The 22500-nt window shown below is 38.7% G+C and overlaps 2 long non-coding RNA genes across 6 annotated transcripts in view; both read left to right on the forward strand.

Annotated features, from left to right (window-relative positions):
- Window positions 1-22500, forward strand: part of LOC127642420 (uncharacterized) — a 68277-nt gene that overhangs the window by 18946 nt on the left and 26831 nt on the right. Inside the window, exons 1-4 of one of the 5 annotated variants that reach the window (XR_007970359.1) lie at window positions 21054-21125; window positions 21260-21319; window positions 21898-21954; window positions 22111-22170. The exons of 2 other annotated variants lie outside the window; for them this stretch is intronic. This is a non-coding gene — a long non-coding RNA (uncharacterized LOC127642420). Of the gene's footprint in view, window positions 1-21053; window positions 21126-21259; window positions 21320-21897; window positions 21955-22110; window positions 22171-22500 lie in introns of those variants that run through there. 2 more of the 5 variants (XR_007970360.1, XR_007970356.1) reach the window with 2 other exon arrangements.
- LOC127642422 (uncharacterized) lies at window positions 17535-20893 on the forward strand. Its single transcript, XR_007970363.1, has 3 exons — window positions 17535-17567; window positions 18008-18061; window positions 20809-20893. It is a non-coding gene; the product is annotated as an uncharacterized LOC127642422 (long non-coding RNA).

A 22500-nucleotide genomic window follows, 5' to 3' on the forward strand; every position in this document is an offset into this window, starting at 1 on the left:
ATAGATAGACAGACAGACAGACATATAGATAGACAGACAGACAGACAAGAAAAGAAAAGACAGACATATAGATAGACAGACAGACAGACAGACAGACAGACAGACAGACAGATAGATAGATAGATAAGACAGATAGATAGAAAGAAAAGACAGACATATAGATAGACAGACAGACAGACATATAGACAGACAGACAGACAGACAGACAGACAGACAGACAGACAGATAGATAGAATACATCTCAGTGATCAGAACTACACTAGATGGGACAGACATCCAACAGAAGCCCTACACACAGAATTCTGCAAATTAATTTTGAAATTACAAAGGAAAACACCCAATAATGCATGCAGGGCAGAATTAGGACGATTCCCATTGATCATTAACATACAAAAAAGATCTCTAAATTTTTGGATGCATTTAAAATCAAGTCCCACAGAGTCGCTTCATTATAAAGCGCTACAAACCCAAGAACTGAACCCTGAAAACAGTCCCTCAGTCAGCTGGTTCTGAGACTCACTAACCCGGTTAACAGTACTAACAGTAACCAGCCTCAGACCAGCACTGCTTTACAACCAAACATCAGAATAAATCAGATCATCAAACAATCTCAAATCACCTATCTGGAACATTGGGATCAAGAAACTAAAACACAAAGCAAATTACAATTCTATCGGACTCTAAAATCAAAGTATGAATTGGAAGAGTATCTCCTGACTGTCAGAGATACAAAGCAGAGACAGATCCTGAGCAAGTACAGGCTCAGTGAGCACAGTCTCGCCATCGAGAGAGGCAGACACAGAAAAACATGGTTACCCAGAGAAGAAAGGGTGTGTGCTCACTGTACGACAGGTGAGGTTGAGACAGAGGTGCACTTTCTCCTTCACTGCCCAAAATTTAAAAATACAAGGGACATTTATATGGATAAATTAACACACAGCATAGACACATTTATAACAATGACAGAACAAGAACAAATTAATATAATACTTGGAGAGGGACACACAGCAGCACTGGCTGCAAGATACGTTTTAACGTGTCACAGTCTGAGAGACAGTGGGTGAATCTGTGTTATGTGTTTTACCCCGTGTGTCACCCCAATGTTCCCCACAGTGACCCTCAGTGTATGTGTGTATATTCATTTATGTGTCAGTATATGTCAGTTCTCTTCAGTTATTTAAACACTGTGGTCTTCAGCAGTTCTGAACCTGTTCTGTATTTATTTTTATATGTGTTAAATTTGTTAAACTAAATGTATAGATTAAGATGTAGTTCTGCTTTGGCAATATTGTATTGTTTACATTCATGCCAATAAAGCCCCTTTGAATTGAATTGAATTGAATTGATAGATAGATAAGACAGATAGATAGAAAGAAAAGACAGACATATAGATAGACAGACAGACAGACAGACAGACAGACAGACAGACAGATAGATAGATAAGACAGATAGATAGAAAGAAAAGACAGACATATAGACAGACAGACAGACAGACAGACAGACAGATAGATAGAAAGAAAAGACAGACATATAGATAGACAGACAGACAGACAGACAGACAGACAGATAGATAGATAGATAGATAAGACAGATAGATAGAAAGAAAAGACAGACATATAGATAGACAGACAGACAGACAGACAGACAGACAGACAGACAGACAGATAGATAGATAGATAAGACAGATAGATAGAAAGAAAAGACAGACATATAGATAGACAGACAGACAGACATATAGACAGACAGACAGACAGACAGACAGACAGACAGACAGATAGATAGAATACATACATAGACAGACAGATAGACAAACAGACAGAGATAGATAGAAAAGACAGATAGACAGACAGACAGATAGATAGATAAGACAGACAGACACAAAGACAGACTGACAGACAGATAGATAGAAAGAAAAGACAGACATATAGATAGACATATAGATAGACATATAGATAGACAGATAGATAGATAGATAGATAGATAGATAGATAGATAGATAGATAGATAGATAGATAGATAGATAGATAGATAGATAGATAGGATACATACATACATACATACATACATAGACAGACAGATAGACAGACAGACAGATAGATAGACAAAGAGACAGACAGTGAATAGATAGATAGACAGAGAGTGGAGAGAGACAAAAAGTGGTGTAACATGTGCTCTCTTAGGTTCATTAAAGACCAGAAGTGCTGCTGCATTCTGGATCATTTGGAGAGGTCTAATAGCACATGCAGGAAGGCCTGCAATGAGAGCGTTACAGTAGTCCAGTCTAGTTATGACAAGGCGACTGAACGAGCAGTTGTGTGGCATGTACAGAGAGGAAGGATCTTATCTTCCTGATATTGTCGAGTGTAAATCTACATGATCTTGCAGTCTTTGAAATGTGGTCAGTGAAATTTAGCTCATCATCAATGGTTACCCCTAGATTTCTGACCGTTTTGGAAGGTGAAACTGTAGTTGGACCCAGCTGCACGGTGATGTTGTGTTCAACAGCAGGGTTGGCTGGAAAGACAAGGAGTTCGGTCTTGGCTGAGTTGAGTTGAATGTGGTGTTCCTTCATCCAGGCTGAGATGTCTGCCAGACAGGCAGCGATTCGAGCAGTCACTGTGGTGTCGTTGGGCTGGAAAGACAAGTAGAGTTGCGTGTCATCAGCATAGCTGATAGATAGATAGATAGATAGATAGATAGATAGATAGATAGATAGATAGATAGATAGATAGATAGATAGATAGATAGATAGATAGATAGATAGATAGATAGATAGATAGACAGACAGACAAAGAGACAGACAGATAGATAGATAGATAGACAGACAAAGAGACAGACAGACAGACAGACAGACAGATAGATAGATAGATAGATAGATAGATAGATAGATAGATAGATAGATAGATAGATAGATAGATAGATAGATAGATAGATAGATAGACAGACAAAGAGACAGACAGACAGACAGACAGACAGACAGACAGATAGACAGACAAAGAGACAGACAGACAAAGAGACAGACAGACAGACAGACAGACAGACAGATAGGTAGATAGACAGACAAAGAGACAGACAGACAGACAGACAGACAGACAGACAGACAGACAGACAGACAGACAGATAGATAGATAGATAGACAGATAGACAGACAGACAGACAGACAGACAGACAGACAGACAGACAGATATAGATAGATAGATAGATAGATAGATAGATAGATAGATAGATAGATAGATAGATAGATAGATAGATAGATAGATAGATAGATAGATAGATAGATAGATAGATAGATAGATAGATAGATAAGACAGACAAAGAGACAGACAGACAGAGAGATATTTAGGTAGATAGAAAGATAGATTTACGACTTGCAGATACAAATATATACACACATATACACATAGTGAATTTATTTTGATTAGTTATTTTTATATTTGTTAAACTAAATGTAATTATAGATTAAGGTGTAGTTCTTTTTACACAGCCTCTGCTTTGGCAATACTGTATCGTTTATATTCATGCCAATAAAGACCCTTTGAATTGAATTGAATAGTGGACATATTGAAAACTGCACTGTGCAAAACTGCTAAAAAGTGGATATTTTAACAGAGAATCACAGACAGTTTCAATGCTGAACCTTTAGGGGGCGTCCACGTGTTTTTAAACATGCAGATTTTATAAATATCTATATGGCCAGTTAAATGGACAGCCTTTGCGGTCTCTCATCCGTGTCTAGAAAAGCACTTCATAAATTAAATGAATTATTACTATTATTAATGTTATTATTAGTAGTATTATAGTTTTCTTGTTATTATCCTTATAAGTCCATCAATACAATTTTCTCGTGTTATTGTATAATTCCACCTGAATTATTCACTTTAATACTGTGCTTGCAAAATTTAGAATGACATTAAAAATCATTTCTGCAACAGTACATCTCAGATGTAAAAAACTCTTTATCATTTGTGAGCACTTTTCCATAGACTCACATTGTATACCAGTGGGGGAAAACAATAAAGGGCCAAGGAGTACGTTTTAGGCCGCTGTGTTGGCTACGAACGAGCGATCGTTCCCAAACTTTGCACACACAATCGGGGTCTTTCCACGAGAAACATATTACACTTTTGTGTGCCCAGGCCCATGGGAACCCGTTTTATTACAGTAATAATATGCTTAATATAGTCTGATTCTATTAAGCCTCTGTTAAATGATTACATTTAAGGCCGCCGCGTTGGCTACGAACGAGCGATCATTCCCAAACTTTGCACACACAATCGGGGTCTTCCCACGAGAAACATATTACACTTTTGTGTGCCCAGCCCCATGGGAACCCGTTTTATTACAGTCAAAATATGCTTAATATAGGCGGCATGCTTAATATGGAGTGGTGGTGGCGTAGTGGACTAAAGCACATCACTTGTAATCAGAAGGTCACTGGTCCGATCCCCATAGCCACCACCATTGTGTCCTTGAGCAAGACACTTAATCCAAGTTGCTCCGGGGGAATTGTCCCTGTAAAATCTGGTTGTGGTTCGAAAAATCACAAATCCGATCATTTACTCGGTTTGCGGCCCTTTACAGTATATAACTCGTATATGCAACTTAAATGTCTGCCCTTAGCCACTGCCTGGTAATATTTCAGATTTCACTCACCAGTTCAGCACGTTCAGCGTCCTTTCACAGCGTGTTTATAGTAAAAGTTTGGTTTGCCTTAATGTGTGTCCAAAGATAAGATCCATGTATCATCTTTATTACCCTCTTTGGTCTTTACAGGTAGATATCGATAAAAAAAAAGAAAGATAAAATTAGATTTTAAATTAGAAACTTCTAGATAAAATTAGTATACATTTACTATAGTAATTAATACTCTGACACTAATTTGGGCAAAGCGCACTAATGACTTCTTTAAGACTTGAAGCTAAAAGTTGACGATTTGTAAATTGACTTGGACTTGACTTGGGACTTGACTGCCTTGACTTGGGACTTGACTGCCTTGACTTGGGACTTGACTGCCTTGACTTGGGACTTGACTGCCTTGACTTGGGACTTCACTCGGGACTTTAATGCAATGACTTGAGACTTACTTGTGACTTGGAAAACAATGACTTGGTCCCACCTCTGCAAGTTGGACACGTGGAGAGTTGCAATGTCAAGTCACTTTTTCTGGTTGACTGTAACTTCTATATTATGTCTTTGACGGGCATAAAAAACAAAAAATCATTGAAAAGTCAAAAAATGCTTTCATTGTTCAACCTTATATTATTTTTATTATTTATTATTATTTTTTTGGCTATTCATGTTCTGCAATTTTGGACACAATTTAATGTAAGACCTTGGCATGATTATTAATAAAAAAATAAATTAAATAAAAAAAAAAAAAGTTATCTTTAAGGAAATCTGAATTGATGTGTTGTTATTGTAATCGATGACTCAGCGAGTGAACCGCGAATGGGCTTTATTGGATTTCGCAGATTTCATTTCAAAGGGCAAAACGCCCCTAACAAGTGTGTCATCTCATTATCGTGGCAAGATTCGATGCCGTTTTTATTCTTAAAAGTTTTTCAAGTCCTTCGGTTATTTTCTGATGCATTTGTTTTTGGAACAATTTCTTTAATAGGCTATATTTACTGGACTCAAGTCTGCTCTGCTCGCAACACAATAATCTCCTCCTCACAAGCATGCCCCGATAAGTTTCATGAAATGATAATAATAATAAAGGATTGAGTTTATCCCACCCAACAATTCCTACAAAAACATTTCAGCGTTCTTGTGAAAAATGCGTTCATTACCACGTCTCCATTACAGTCGTATTCATGCAAATCTTAAAGGCGTGCATGTGACATTTTTAAACCACTCACAACCTACGTGCAAAAGACTCTTCTACCTTTTCAGCGCTACATTTCCATTGCTCTCTTCTTCTGTTCATCTCTCCTCGTCACATGAATGCAGACGGAATTCTGAATTCGATGACACCAAGCTTGGCAAAATCGGACCGACCGTCCTAAAGATTTATCTGTGAAACAATCCAGCCAATCAGATTCGATATGCAAATGAGGGTGGACATAATGAGGGTGGAAGTCGTTTTTACCTCTATACCTAACCCTAACCCTAACCCTAACCCTAACCCTAACCCTAACCCTAACCCTAACCCTAACCCTAACCCTAACCTAACCCTAACCCTAACCCTAACCCTAACACCTAACCCTAACCTAACCCTAACCCTAACCCTAACCTAACCCTAACCCTAACCCTAACCCTAACCTAACCTAACCCTAACCCTAAATTCATGCAAATCTTAAAGGCGTGCATGTGACATTTTTAAACCACTCACAACCTACGTGCAAAAGACTCTTCTACCTTTTCAGCGCTACATTTCCATTGCTCTCTTCTTCTGTTCATCTCTCCTCGTCACATGAATGCAGGCGAATTCTGAATCGATGACACCAAGCTTGGCAAAATCGGACCGACCGTCCTAAAGATTTATCTGTGAAACAATCCAGCCAATCAGATTCGATATGCAAATGAGGGTGGACATAATGAGGGTGGAAGTCGTTTTTACCTCTATACCTAACCCTAACCCTAACCCTAACCTAACCCTAACCCTAACCTAACCCTAACCCTAACCCTAACCCCACCCCTAACCATAGCCACTTAACCCTGTCCCTAAACCTAACCCCACACCTAACCCTAACCACTTAACCCCACCCATAAACTTAAAGCATTTAGTCCTGACCTTAAACCTAACCCCCTAGCTCCACCCCTAAAATTAAACCCACATCTAACCCCACCCCTAACCCCAGACAGATAGATAGATAGATAGATAGATAGAGATAGATAGACAGAGAGAAAGATAGATAGACAGACAGACAGACAAATAAATAGATAGATAGTTAGATAGATAGATAGATAGATAGATAGATAGATAGATAGATAGATAGATAGATAGATAGATAGATAGATAAATAGACAGACAGATAGACAGACAGATAGACAGACAGAAAGATAGATAGACAGACAGACAGACAGACAGACAAATAAATAGATAGATAGATAGATACACAGAGAGACAGACAGAAGACAGACAGACAGACAGACAGACAGACAGACAGACAGACAGACAGACAGACAGATAGATAGATAGATAGATAGATAGATAGATAGATAGATAGATAGATAGATAGATAGATAGATAGAAAAGACAGACAGACAGACAGACAGATAGATAGACAGACAGACAAATAAATAGATAGATAAATACACAGAGAGACAGACAGAAAACAGACAGACAGACAGACACACAGACACGATAGATAGATAGATAGATAGATAGATAGATAGATAGATAGATAGATAGATAGATAGATAGATAGATAGATAGATAGATAGATAGATAGATAGATAGAAAAGGCAGACAGACACACATTAGATAGATAGATAGATAGATAGATAGATAGATAGATAGATAGATAGATAGATAGATAGATAGATAGATAGATAGATAGATAGATAGATAGATAGATAGATAGATAGATAGATAGATAGATAGATAGATAGATAGATAGATAGATAGATAGACAGAGAGAAAGATAGATAGATATATAGATAAGGCAGACAGACACACAGATAGATAGATAGATAGATAGATAGATAGATAGATAGATAGATAGATAGATAGATAGATAGATAGATAGATAGATAGATAGATAGATAGATAGATAGACATATAGAAAAGGCAGACAGACACACAGATAGACAGATAGATAGATAGATAGATAGATAGATAGATAGATAGATAGATAGATAGACAGACAGACAGACAGACAGACAGACAGACAGACAGATAGATAGATAGATAGATAGATAGATAGATAGATAGATAGATAGATAGATAGATAGATAGATAGATAGATAGATAGATAGATAGATAGATAGATAGATAGATAGATAGATAGATAGATAGAAAAGGCAGACAGACACACAGATAGATAGATAGATAGATAGATAGATAGATAGATAGATAGATAGATAGATAGATAGATAGATAGATAGATAGATAGATAGATAGATAGATAGATAGATAGATAGATAGAAAAGGCAGACAGACACACAGATAGATAGATAGATAGATAGATAGATAGATAGATAGATAGATAGATAGATAGATAGATAGATAGATAGATAGATAGATAGATAGATAGATAGATAGAAAAGACAGACAGACAGATATTTAGGTAGATAGATAGATAGATAGATAGATAGATAGATAGATAGATAGATAGATAGATAGATAGATAGATAGATAGATAGATAGATAGATAGATAGATAGATAGATAGATAGATAGATAGATATAGATAGACAGACAAAAATATAGATAGATAGACAGACAGACAGAGAGAAAGATAGACAGACAGAGAGAAAGATAGATAGATAGATAGATAGATAGATAGAGATAGATAGATAGATATAAAAGGCAGACAGACACATAGATAGATAGATAGATAGATAGATAGATAGATAGATAGATAGATAGATAGATAGATAGATAGATAGATAGATAGATAGATAGATAGATAGATAGATAGATAGATAGAAAAGGCAGACAGACACACAGATAGATAGATAGATAGATAGATAGATAGATAGATAGATAGATAGATAGATAGATAGATAGATAGATAGATAGATAGATAGATAGATAGATAGATAGATAGATAGATAGATAGATAGAAAAGGCAAACAGACAGACAGATAGATAGATAGATAGATAGACAGATAGATAGATAGATAGACAGATAGATAGACAGATAGATAGATAGATAGATAGATAGATAGATAGATAGATAGATAGATAGATAGATAGATAGATAGATAGATAGATAGATAGATAGATAGATAGATAGATAGAAAAGACAGACAGATAAAGAGACAGACAGACAGACAGACAGATATTTAGGTAGATAGAAAGATAGATTTACGACTTGCAGATACAAATATATACACACATATACACATAGTGAATTTATTTTGATTAGTTATTTTTATATTTGTTAAACTAAATGTAATTATAGATTAAGGTGTAGTTCTTTTTACACAGCCTCTGCTTTGGCAATACTGTATCGTTTATATTCATGCCAATAAAGACCCTTTGAATTGTATTGAATTGAATGGTGGACATATTGAAAACTGCACTGTGCAAAACTGCTAAAAAGTGGATATTTTAACAGAGAATCACAGACAGTTTCAATGCTGAACCTTTAGGGGGCGTCCACGTGTTTTTAAACATGCAGATTTTATAAATATATATATGGCCAGTTAAATGGACAGCCTTTGCGGTCTCTCATCCGTGTCTAGAAAAGCACTTCATAAATTAAATGAATTATTACTATTATTAATGTTATTATTAGTAGTATTATAGTTTTCTTGTTATTATCCTTATAAGTCCATCAATACAATTTTCTCGTGTTATTGTATAATTCCACCTGAATTATTCACTTTAATACTGTGCTTGCAAAATTTAGAATGACATTAAAAATCATTTCTGCAACAGTACATCTCACTTTTCCATAGACTCACATTGTATACCAGTGGGGGAAACAATAAAGGGCCAAGGAGTACGTTTTAGGCCGCTGTGTTGGCTACTGAACGAGCGATCGTTCCCAAACTTTGCACACACAATCGGGGTCTTTCCACGAGAAACATATTACACTTTTGTGTGCCCAGGCCCAGGGGAACACATTTTATTACAGTAATAATATGCTTAATATAGTCTGATTCTATTAAGCCTCTGTTAAATGATTACATTTAAGGCCGCCGCGTTGGCTACTGAACGAGCGATCGTTCCCAAACTTTGCACACACAATCGGGGTCTTCCCACGAGAAACATATTACACTTTTGTGTGCCCAGCCCCATGGGAACCCGTTTTATTACAGTCAAAATATGCTTAATATAGTCGAGCCTATATAAAGCCTCTGTGAAAGGAGCACGTTTTAGGCCGGCGTGTTGGCTACTGAACGAGCGATCGTTCCCAAACTTTGCACACGCTATCGGGGTCTTTCCACGAGAAACATATTACACTTTTGTGTGTCCCGCCCCAGGGGAACCCCTATTATTACCGTATAAATATGCTTAATATGGTCGGGCCAATATAAAGCCTCTGTGAAAGGAGCACGTTTTAGGCCGCCGTGTTGGCTACTGAACGAGCGATCGTTCCCAAACTTTGCACACACAATCGGGGTCTTTCCACGAGAAACATATTACACTTTTGTGTGCCCAGGCCCAGGGGAACACATTTTATTACAGTAATAATATGCTTAATATAGTCTGATTCTATTAAGCCTCTGTTAAATGATTACATTTAAGGCCGCCGCGTTGGCTACTGAACGAGCGATCGTTCCCAAACTTTGCACACACAATCGGGGTCTTCCCACGAGAAACATATTACACTTTTGTGTGCCCAGCCCCATGGGAACCCGTTTTATTACAGTCAAAATATGCTTAATATAGTCGAGCCTATATAAAGCCTCTGTGAAAGGAGCACGTTTTAGGCCGGCGTGTTGGCTACTGAACGAGCGATCGTTCCCAAACTTTGCACACGCTATCGGGGTCTTTCCACGAGAAACATATTACACTTTTGTGTGTCCCGCCCCAGGGGAACCCCTATTATTACCGTATAAATATGCTTAATATGGTCGGGCCAATATAAAGCCTCTGTGAAAGGAGCACGTTTTAGGCCGCCGTGTTGGCTACTGAACGAGCGATCGTTCCCAAACTTTGCACACGCTATCGGGGTCTTTCCACGAGAAACATATTACACTTTTGTGTGTCCCGCCCCAGTGGAACCGTTTTATTACATTTATGCTTAATATAGGCGGCATGCTTAATATGGAGTGGTGGTGGTGGTGTAGTGGACTAAAGCACATCACTGGTAATCAGAAGGTTGCTGGTTCGATCCCCACAGCCACTACCATTGTGTCCTTGAGCAAGACACTTAATCCAAGTTGCTCCGGGGAATTGTCCCTGTAATAAGTGCACTGTAAGTCGCTTTGGATAAAAGCGTCTGCCAAATGCATAAATGTAAATGTCAATTTCTGCTTGGCACCGCTGAGGTCACAAAAGAGCTGCCGCTAGCATGTCAGGGAGTCACTTTACCTGATCGAGCTCACTCACAGACTGTGTCTGACCGCATGGCTACCTGTCGGTGCATCACAAAATGGGTGGTTTTCATCCCTATATCCCATAACCTAACCTAACTTCTTAACATAACCAACTTCTAAGCTAATAAAAGTCAAATGTATCATCAAGGCACCATGCTTACGCAAATTAAGATTGCATCACTTTATTCATCTTTAACTGTAAACTTAACCAACTTCTGAACATGACACATTTCCAAACTAAATGCAAGTCACACTGATCAAAAAGACACAACATTTACACAATATAGAGCAAGTTAGACCGTAGGAGAAGTCTGTATTTGAGTCTAAATCAAAACTCTTAAGACCGATCGAGGACAAAGCCAATCAGACAGCTAGAGGATCACATATAGAACACGTATACAACGTTTTAAAAAAAAATCGGACCAACGGAACCAAAGTTAAAGAAGATGGCGTGTTTGCCATCGGTGGTTTCTATCCTCTGTCCTGCTCTGGCCTGACCGAGGGCTGCCACGGGCCCCGAAAACACTCCACTCAAACCTACGCCGATCGACTCCAAACGCCCCCAAACGCGCTCCTAGCACGGTCCCCGGGACGCCACCGGGACGCCAGCGGGAAACCAACCACGCTGTCAAATTCCGCTACAGCACGCACCATATATAATGCGGGCCATAGCGAAGCCCCGTATCTCCGCGAGCGTACCTCCCAGAGTCACGGGGCCAATGCTGGTCTTCTCGGCAACCCCCAGGCCCACACCGCCAGCACCTTCAGAACAGCAGCCACCCACAGACAAACATTTTTCCATAGACTGACATTGTATGGACTGCCGCCCAGCGGCGGGGCCAAGCTATTACCACGTGCTGGTGGTTGGGAGCAGAGGGATTCAAGCCTTTAAGTTGCATTTTTAAACTTTGAAGGGTCGTTACAAATGTAAATCTTTGTGCGCTCCCTAGACGTTTACAATTCGAGAGCCCGCTGGTGGATTGTTCCCTTCAATCGATTCCTTGAGTTTTCTTCAGTTGGTCTTAAAAAGGCTTTGAAGTGTGAAAACCCGTCGCAAAACCACAAAGTTACAATTTTAACTCACTGGAGCCTCAGCCATTTCACGTATCGCTATTTATTGTTATTATATTGTTTTTAAAGCTCCTCTTGTCACAATAAAATTCATCATCCCTTCACTTGTGAACTCATTTCTAAAATGCAACGGTTATCCGGCTTCATCAAGTTGGCAGAGGTGTGGACTCGAGTCGCGTGACTTGGACTTGACTTGGACTTGACTCGGACTCGAGTCACTAATTTGATGACTTGCGACTCGACTCGATAGAATTAAAAAAGACTTGCGACTCGACTTAGACTTTGACAGCAATGACCTGCAACTTGACTTGGACTTCAGCCGTCTGACTTGGAAATACTTATACTTTTAAAACCAAAGATAAGAGTTGTATAATTAAAAAATGTGCAGTAAATCAACGATTAATTTCCCAAATAGACGATTCATTTGATTTTCAAATCTGCATTTCAACGCTCCATATTCAACCAATCAGCTTCCACGAAAGCTGGACCAAGTTTGAAGACCACGGCGCGCATTTAAGGACTAGGACACAGCAAAAATTATACCAAAGGTGATATAATTGGGATATATTGAATACAGCGTTAAAGGCAACAAAAGGATTGCGACATGTAGAACCTGTGGTTACAAAATTACAGACACCTCGTCGACAACGTCCAATTTTGTGAGGAATCTGAAAATCCACAGACAGAGGTAAGTTGATTTACAGGCTAACAAAGTCTGCATATTGAACCGCAAACTTTTACTGCGGTCGGTAGCATTTAACGTTTTATAGCAATTGGTGTAATGGACAAAATCTTCCCGGTGTTTTATTACCCTGTTGTATGACCTCGATAAAGGAACGCCATTTATTGTGACCACACACGTTGGTGCTTTTTGAGCATAACTGGTTAAAATGTGCATGTAAACACACTCATTCTTTTGCGGACGTGCTGGTCCTCTGTCACGCGTTTAGCTATATTTATTTAATTATATTGGTCGTGGTTCTAAAAATCACAAATCCGATCATTTACTCGGTTTGCGGCACTTTACAGTATAGAACTCGTATATGCAACTTAAATGTCTGCCCTTAGCCACTGCCTGGTAATATTTCAGATTTCACTCACCAGTTCAGCACGTTCAGCGTCCTTTCACAGCGTGTTTATAGTAAAAGTTTGGTTTGCCTTAATGTGTGTCCAAAGATAAGATCCATGTATCATCTTTATTACCCTCTTTGGTCTTTACGGGTAGATATCGATAAAAAAAAAGAAAGATAAAATTAGATTTTAAATTAGAAACTTCTAGATAAAATTAGTATACATTTACTATAGTAATTAATACTCTGACACTAATTTGGGCAAAGCGCACTAATGACTTCTTTAAGACTTGAAGCTAAAAGTTGACGATTTGTAAATTGACTTGGACTTGACTTGGGACTTGCCTGCCTTGACTTGGGACTTGCCTGCCTTGACTTGGGACTTGCCTGCCTTGACTTGGGACTTCACTCGGGACTTTAATGCAATGACTTGAGACTTACTTGTGACTTGGAAAACAATGACTTGGTCCCACCTCTGCAAGTTGGACACGTGGAGAGTTGCAATGTCAAGTCACTTTTCTGGTTGACTGTAACTTCTATATTATGTCTTTGACGGGCATAAAAAACAAAAAATCATTGAAAAGTCAAAAAATGCTTTCATTGTTCAACCTTATATTATTTTTATTATTTATTATTATTTTTTTGGCTGTTCATGTTCTGCAATTTTGGACACAATTTAATGTAAGACCTTGGCATGATTATTAATAAAAAAATTAATTAAAAAAGTTATCTTTAAGGAAATCTGAATTGATGTGTTGTTATTGTAATCGATGACTCAGCGATTGAACCATGAATGGGCTTTATTGGATTTCGCAGATTTCATTTCAAAGGGCAAAACGCCCCTAACAAGTGTGTCATCTCATTATCGTGGCAAGATTCGATGCCGTTTTTATTCTTAAAAGTTTTTCAAGTCCTTCGGTTATTTTCTGATGCATTTGTTTTTGGAACAATTTCTTTAATAGGCTATATTTACTGGACTCAAGTCTGCTCTGCTCGCAACACAATAATCTCCTCCTCACAAGCATGCCCGATAAGTTTCATGAAATGATAATAATAATAAAGGATTGAGTTTATCCCACCCAACAATTCCTACAAAAACATTTCAGCGTTCTTGTGAAAAATGCGTTCATTACCACGTCTCCATTACAGTCGTATTCATGCAAATCTTAAAGGCGTGCATGTGACATTTTTAAACCACTCACAACCTACGTGCAAAAGACTCTTCTACCTTTTCAGCGCTACATTTCCATTGCTCTCTTCTTCTGTTCATCTCTGCTCGTCACATGAATGCAGACGGAATTCTGAATTCGATGACACCAAGCTTAGCAAAATCGGACCGACCGTCCTAAAGATTTATCTGTGAAACAATCCAGCCAATCAGATTCGATATGCAAATGAGGGTGGACATAATGAGGGTGGAAGTCGTTTTTACCTCTATACCTAACCCTAACCCTAACCCTAACCCTAACCCTAACCCTAACCCTAACCCTAACCTAACCCTAACCTAACCCTAACCCTAATCCTAACCCTAACCCTAACCCTAACCCTAACCCTAACCCTAACCCTAACGTCTGTTTCCTTGATGGTGTTGCTGAAGGAATTTAGTGGACAAAAAAAAAAAAAAAATTGTATGACCAACATATTCTTCTTTAAATTGATCCAGTAAGACTTTTAAATGCATCAGATTAGACATACAGAGCACCTGTATTCTTTAAATGAAGGCAAATCATTTTCCACACACAGAACGGATTACCTTTCTGTGATGAAAAAGCCTTTTTCCTTGAAATACACTGCCAGGGAATCACAGGATGGGTCCTCCTTGACAATTTCCCTCACCTCTGAAATATTCAGTGTCCTTGCCTCTCTTGCCCAATTCCTCTGTGACTGTTTGGCCCTCAAGACTTCTTCCTCAATGAACTGATCATCTGCATCTTTCAAGCATGATGTTTTCAGATGTTGAGCAATTTTAGTCTGGGGCTTGCAGCACAACAGGCAGTAAACAAGGCGATTGGAAGGATTCCTGCACACAACACAAATCAAATGAGTTTCTGATCATTTCACTGTGACACAACAGACATTAAAATTACAACATGTTTAACAGTAAGAGCCATGCAGTTATAAGAATTATAATAGAATTATATATTTAATTTAATAGTGCCTTTCCAGAGCTCAAGGATGCTACACAATAAAGAAAACTAACAAAAACGCCATATAGACAATTAAATGGACAGCCAACAGTTGCCCAGCCAGAACAAAAACAAATGCAGTTGCATATAGCAGATCAAATTGGGCAATCAATTAGACATATCAATCCTGTACAAAAGAACACATAACATCATGTAGACAGTAGAGAAATTGTAAGCAGTGGAATATAAACGTAGAGAGAGAGAGAGAGAGAGAGAGAGAGAGAGATGCTTTATCATTTTTGTAAATAAATCAAAACTTACATTTTTTAGAAGTACAGTACGCTTGGTATTTCTACAGTGATGACGAGCTTCTTCTCCGTTTCTCCGCATTGATTTAACAGTGACGTCAGCTGAAGTTCAAAAAGGTCTCTAAAAGGTCAGGATAAGTTCAGATGACGTCATCGAACCTTGGCGTGACCTTATCAAACGAGTCTCTCTTAAAAAAAAAAAAAAACGAGTCTCTCTTGAAGTTTCTCTTGCATTAGGGCGTTCGTTGTGATGTAGTCCTAATTTAGAGCGTTTTACTATTTTTCGCACCTGTTGCACTATAGCTTTTGAAGATAGCCACACTTTGAAGGTCTGGCCCCACTCACCTGAGCACCCAAATCCCGTTTTAAGTAGCCTACTGCTGTGACAATATATCCAACCATTTGAAAGCGTTTGGATGGGACCTGACATTAACAGGGCAGCTATAGCCTACTCGAATTTTATTATTATTTGAGCAAAAAGGGAATTCCATTTTTTGGAAAAGTTTTAGCGGTTTCAGTTTTTAAAAGTCTATGGTTCTAATTGTTTGATGCTTGAAAGGGTTTTCATACAAAACTTTACATCAGTAGCCTATTATTGGATGTGTAATACATACAGGCATTTCGTTCTTGTTTTGTGAATATCCAGCAAATAAAGAGGCTAGAAAGTCCATATGTCATGAAACTAGAAGTACAAATCAGTTGTAAATGTTTAGTAATATTGATCTACATTGTGTGGTTATATGAGAGAGTATATATTAATAAAAAGAGTTTCAATATAAGCGTTTCATGCACTCAGCGAAGAGACTTGTAATGAGCTTTAGTTACTGCGTGTATTCTGTGTATTATATTGCGCAACTGTAGTGAGCACGCATCCAAGTCTTACGCACATCATTACACTTGTGAGCATCCATGTAGTGACAAAAATAGCTGAAGTTATTCGATTAAATGTTATAAAATGATAATGATTATTTATGAAACATTGCATTCCCCACGCCACCGATTTTCAGAAGTTATGTCATTTGAAAATGCCCGATTAAATCTCCCACCATCATGTGGAAAAATTGTGAATTAGCACTGTTCAGAATGCCGTTTTATAAATTGTTAAAAACACATTGATACATTTTTTATAATACACTGTTGAGGACCACCCACCCCCTCCCCCTCTGTTTTTCTCAAGTACAAATTATTAATTACTACTTCAATCTGAAAGTAATACAAAATTACTTACTGTTCATTTTGTTAAATCAACAAACTGTTTAATATTCAAAACAAATGAAGAAGGATATATAAATATATTCGCGTGTCTGTGTGTGTGTAAACATGTATGTTTATGTGAGTGTGTACAAATAATATATTAAATAATGAACATTTTAAACAAATAAATAAATACAAAATGTAGCCTAACAAATAAAAGAGCCTAAAACCAAGCAAACATAATATTCAGCCATTTAATAAAATTAAATCCTACGGCTTTTCTTCCACCATTTTCTTTAGCCTTTCTTCTGAATTTTTAAGCTCAGTTATTAGCAGTTGTACTTTTAAATGATCTAATTCAGGGTGCAAGACAAGTAATGCAACAATCCAAACAATATTACGTCAATTATTCATTCATATTATTGAAGGAATGTGTTATTCGTTATTATTATTAAATGTCATAATGTTTTATTTCAAACGCTACCACTGAGCGAACAGTTTACTGTTGTCAATCGCTTCTCTGGGATTGATTGGCTGCTGTCTCTTTTGCACACTAATGATTGGCGGATGCCAGCAGCAGGTTCCGCCTACTCGTTTCCTTTCCCTTCCGCTGATGTTTCACATAATATCCACTTACTGGAGGTACCGGTAACAGCTTGAAAGTATACTATACGTAAAAGCGAATATTAATGTTCATCATTAATATAAAATGTTGCATGTATTGCATGTCCATACATGTACAAATTGTCCGTGTATTCTTCATTAGGATTGACACATGATGTGTTAATAGCGAAACGCACTGTATAAGACACATGATCGTGCACACACCCACACACACATTAAATATTGTGATTTTTGACAGACATGCAGAGGCAGGCAGCCATCAATCCTTGTTCCTCAAGCCAGGATGAAGACATTTTTTTTACATCATGCATGTTTGCATGATGTTAATTTGCTTGTGTTAGGAATGACAGCACAATCACATTATATTTGCATTTCAGCATTCAATACAACCTTATATTACAAGACACACTTACACAAGGAAAAAAGATTTTAATGGTGATCTTTTGCTTTTTTGTTAGCCTCAACAGCCTGACCCTCCTGCTTCAGTTCCTAATGAGGACAGAGATTATCCTGTGAGTAGATGTTGGTTGTTGTCAAATATAATGTTATTGAATTATAAAATGACATTATTTTAATTACATTTACTTGCATTCCTTGCCACTGCCTTTGCTCACTGGTAGATTTAACATAAGTAAATATAAGCTGAAAAGCTGCTTTGGAAACAAATGCATTGTGAAAAGCAATATTTAAATTGAAATCAAACTATATGCTGTTTGAAGTTTTCATTTTCTATTAACTGGACTTACATTTACATTTATTCATTTGGCTGATGCTTTTATCCAAAGCGACTTACAAAAGAGGAATACATTATAAGCGAATCATTTTAAGGAGGCAGTGGTACGAAAAGTGCCGTATTACAAAGTTTCACTTGGATCAGAATAGTAATATTCAAGACAGATTAAAGTGCAACAATATTTATTATTGTAGTGACTGGATAAGTGCTCATGAAAAAGATGTGTTTTTGAAGACAGAAAGCGAGTCAGCTTAAAAGATGTAGCTGTGAAGGTCATTCCATCAAAGTGGAGCGATGAAGCCGAAAGTCCGGGACAGGGTTTTGGTGCCTCTTTTGTTGGTACAACAAGGCGACATTCTTTAGCCGACCGCAGATGGGAACGTAGCCTTGAATTTGATATGTGCATCAACTGGCTGCCAGTGAAGAGAGACAAGGAGTGGTGTAACATGCGCTCTCTTTTGTTCATTAAAGACCAGATGTGCTGCTGCATTCTGGATCATTTGCATGGGTATAATTGTGCATGCAGGGAGGCCTGTAATGAGAGTGTTACAGTAGTCCAGTCTAGTTATGACAAGTGACTGAACAAGAAGTTGTGTGGCAAGTTCAGAGAGGAAGGGTTTAATCTTACTGGTATTGTAGAGTGTATGTCTTTGAGGTGTGGTCTGTGAAATTTAGTTTCTGATATCTGACCATTTTGGAAGTCGTTACTGTAGTTGAACCCAGCTGCATGGTGATGTTGTGTTCAACAGCAGGGTTGGCTGTAAGGACAAGGAGTTCGGTCTTGGCTGGGTTAAGTTGCAGGTGGTGTTTCTTCATCCAGGCAGAGATGTCTGCCAAACGGGCAGAGATTTGAGCAGCCACTGTGGTATCGTCGGGCTGGAAAGACAAGTAGAGTTAGCGTGTCAACAGCGTAGCAGTGGTAGGAGAAACCATGTGCCTGAATGATAGGTCCCAGTGATATTGTGTATATAGAGAAGAGGAGTGGCCCATGCACTGAGCCATGAGGTACCCCAGTAAGTAGCTGATGTGGCTTGGACACCTCACCTCTCCAGGCTACCTTGAAAGACCAACCGGAGGGATAGGAATTGGACCAGTCAAGCTCAGTTTCTGCAATGCCCAGAGACAAGAGGATGGAGAGTAGGATCTGATGGTTTTAATGCGTCAAAGGCTGCAGAAAGGTCCAGCAGAATCAGAATGGATGATCTGGATCCAGCTTTCGCCTGTGTCAGCGACTCAGTGACAGACAGCAGGGCAGGCTCGGTGGAGTGTCCACTTTGAAGCCTGACTGATTGTCATCCAGCAGCTTGTTCTGTGAGAGATAGGCAGAGAATTGATTGAAAACTGCCCTTTCAAGTGCCATGAAAGGGACAAGAGAGACTGATCTGTAGTGTTCTACTTGTGTGGGGTTAAGTGCAGGTTTTTTCAGTAGCGGGATTACTCGAGCCTGCTTATATGTAGTGGGAAAAGTGTCTATAAGTCGAGATGTGTTAATTATGTGTGTGCAGGTAGGATGGACGGAGAGATGGCCTAGAGAAGGTGGCAAGGAATGGGGTCAAGGGAACCGGTGATTGGGTGGTTGGAGAGGAGGAGTTTAGAGACATCAACGTCAGTCAGAGGAGAGACCATAGAAACAGAAGAGCTGTAAAATAAATTTTGTGTGGGGAAGAGAAGTAGAGACAGCAGTGGAAAAGCACGAGGGTGAAAGAGAACGGAGTTTACGGTGAAAGGAAACCAAATGCTGAGTCTGTTTTAATATAAATGGGAGAGTCATGTTTTGAATAGAACAAAGTAGCGATCAGAGACCTGTAAAGGCGTAACAAGAATATTTGAGTAGGTACAGTTACATGTAAAAATGATCTGTGAGTTGATGTAGTGCTTAGTCTTTCCGAGTCAAGCGAGGCCAGAAGACCATGAAGTTCAGTGGCCTGTGGCTTGTCTTGGTGTATGTTGAAATCTCCAAGAACCACAAGTGGCCTATCATACACTTGAGGACAGCAGGACATCCAACTCTTCAAGAAAGTTTGCCATCTGACATAGAGGGTAATAGATGACAACAACGTATATTTTTGGGGTTGCATTGTAATAATAGCTTGGAATTCAAAATAATTATTATTACATAGAGAAGAAGAGTGTGGTGAAAATGTCCAGTTGTTTGGAATGAGTAAACCTGTTCCCCAACCCCTACTGTTGTGTCAAGGGGTGTGAGAGAAGGAGAAGTTGTTTGAGAGAGCAGAGGTTGCTGTATCCTCTGGACATATCCATGTTTCTGTCAGTGCAAGGATCCTGAGGGTTGACTGTGTGATGAAGGGTGGAATGAAGTCAGCTTTGCTCACAGATGACTGGCAGTTCCAGAGTCACACTGAGAAAGAGAGTGGAGCAGGCTTCTTTTTTTTTTTGCACATTTGCATAACTTATACATGCAATAGAGAATAACCAGTATATTTATCACTTTAATTATTTGCCATTCAAACACAATCAATGCCATTGATTCAAATTTTACGTCTGTCGTTTCTGTATGAACATCAGCTTTTGGAATTGTATCACTCTGCCTCTGAAGAGCAGGAAGAGGAGCAGTTCAATTTGGAAGACACTCCTCTAGAATTCCAGCAGTTTCAGTAATGTAAGTACATATTTAGAAGTTCAATATTAAGAGTATACAGTTTGACTACATCATTCATTTTACTGTCATTCATGTATCACTCATTATTATTGAAAAAGTTTATTCCACAACAAATCAAATTTTCTTTCATTTTCCCTTCTCTGTTTTTCAGTTCGGTGAGGAAATCAGATTGAGGGACAGGCCAACACTACGCCAGTTGCCCATATTCTGTCCAGAGTGTGATGTAAGTCCATGTGTGCATGATGTTGTCTTCTTTATGATGTTGACTTTTAAGTCATTCATCAGATATATTTATTCAGATACAACACCTCACAGGGAATACGCGTGTTGTTCTTTTTTTATCTTGCAATCCTGTAGACGATTCTATTTCCCTTCAGTCCCGATGAGGATCGACAGGATACTCGTCCTGCTTCATCTGTGAGTACATACTCTGGGGAGCGATACCATACCAAGTTAGGTGTTGGAGGGGCGGCTGACGCTATCTCCTGGCTCGCATGTCACGTCTCTGCTCTACTTAATCCGATAAGGAATTGAAGTATAGACATTGCAGGGGCAGTAGGCATAGTTTGATTTCTAACAGAGTAAAGGGATGGAATATAGGGTAGCTCAGCTCATTAATGGTGTGGGTTGGGGAGTGATCCCTGGTGAAATGGCTTGTCTGAAGGCACTGACAGAGGTATACAGGCAGTAGTGCCCAACAGGTTTAAACATCACCCTGTGCATTTGAATGTATGAGTGATATTAATATGATGAGTGATGAATGGCTGAAGAATAACATTACTTTTACAGTCATTCCTTTAAAACAGTGTTTTAACACATATAACAGACCATGTAGTAAAGTGAGAAGAACATGTTTACAAGTTACTGAATATACTGTTTGATGAAGGCTATACTACATCATTCCTTGAATCCTTTCATTGTCATTCGTGTACCAATCACTGTGACACTGTCAATGATTTATTTTTTATATTTTATGTTTTCGAATACTTCATTAGCAGGAGGCCTCAGCTGCAGGAAATAGACCAGGCATCGGTCATTGGAGCTTTTCCAGTGTGAGTTCATGTCTTTGATGTTAACATGCTGTGTGTGACAAATGAGCAAACAAAATGTTTTGCCCCCACTGATATGTCATATAAGTTTTATTCAGATACAACACAATACAGGGAATACATGTGTTTTGATCGTTTTTGTGTCTTGCAATCCTGTAGACTGTTTTATTTCCCCACACCCCCAATGAGGAACAAGAGGACACTCATCCTGCTTCAACTGTGAGTACATATTGTACCACTATTTTTTATTATTACTATTGTACTCCCCTCGTGGTGGCGCAGTGACTCAATCTGGGAGGCGGAGGACGAACCTCATTTGCCACCGTGTCTGAGATTGTCAACCCACGCAACTTATCACGTGGCTTGTTGGGAACGTTACCGCGGAGACATAGCGTGTGTGAAGGCTTCACGCTATTCTCCGCCACATCCACGCACAACTCACCACACGCCATCCCCAGAGCTGAACCACATTATAGCGACCGTGAGGAGGTTACCCTTTTAGACCCTTTACCCTCTGTAGCAACCGGGCCAACCTGGTTGCTTATGAGA

The sequence above is a fragment of the Xyrauchen texanus genome, unplaced genomic scaffold (genome assembly GCF_025860055.1).
Source record: "Xyrauchen texanus isolate HMW12.3.18 unplaced genomic scaffold, RBS_HiC_50CHRs HiC_scaffold_61, whole genome shotgun sequence".
Taxonomy (NCBI): Eukaryota; Metazoa; Chordata; class Actinopteri; order Cypriniformes; family Catostomidae; genus Xyrauchen; species Xyrauchen texanus.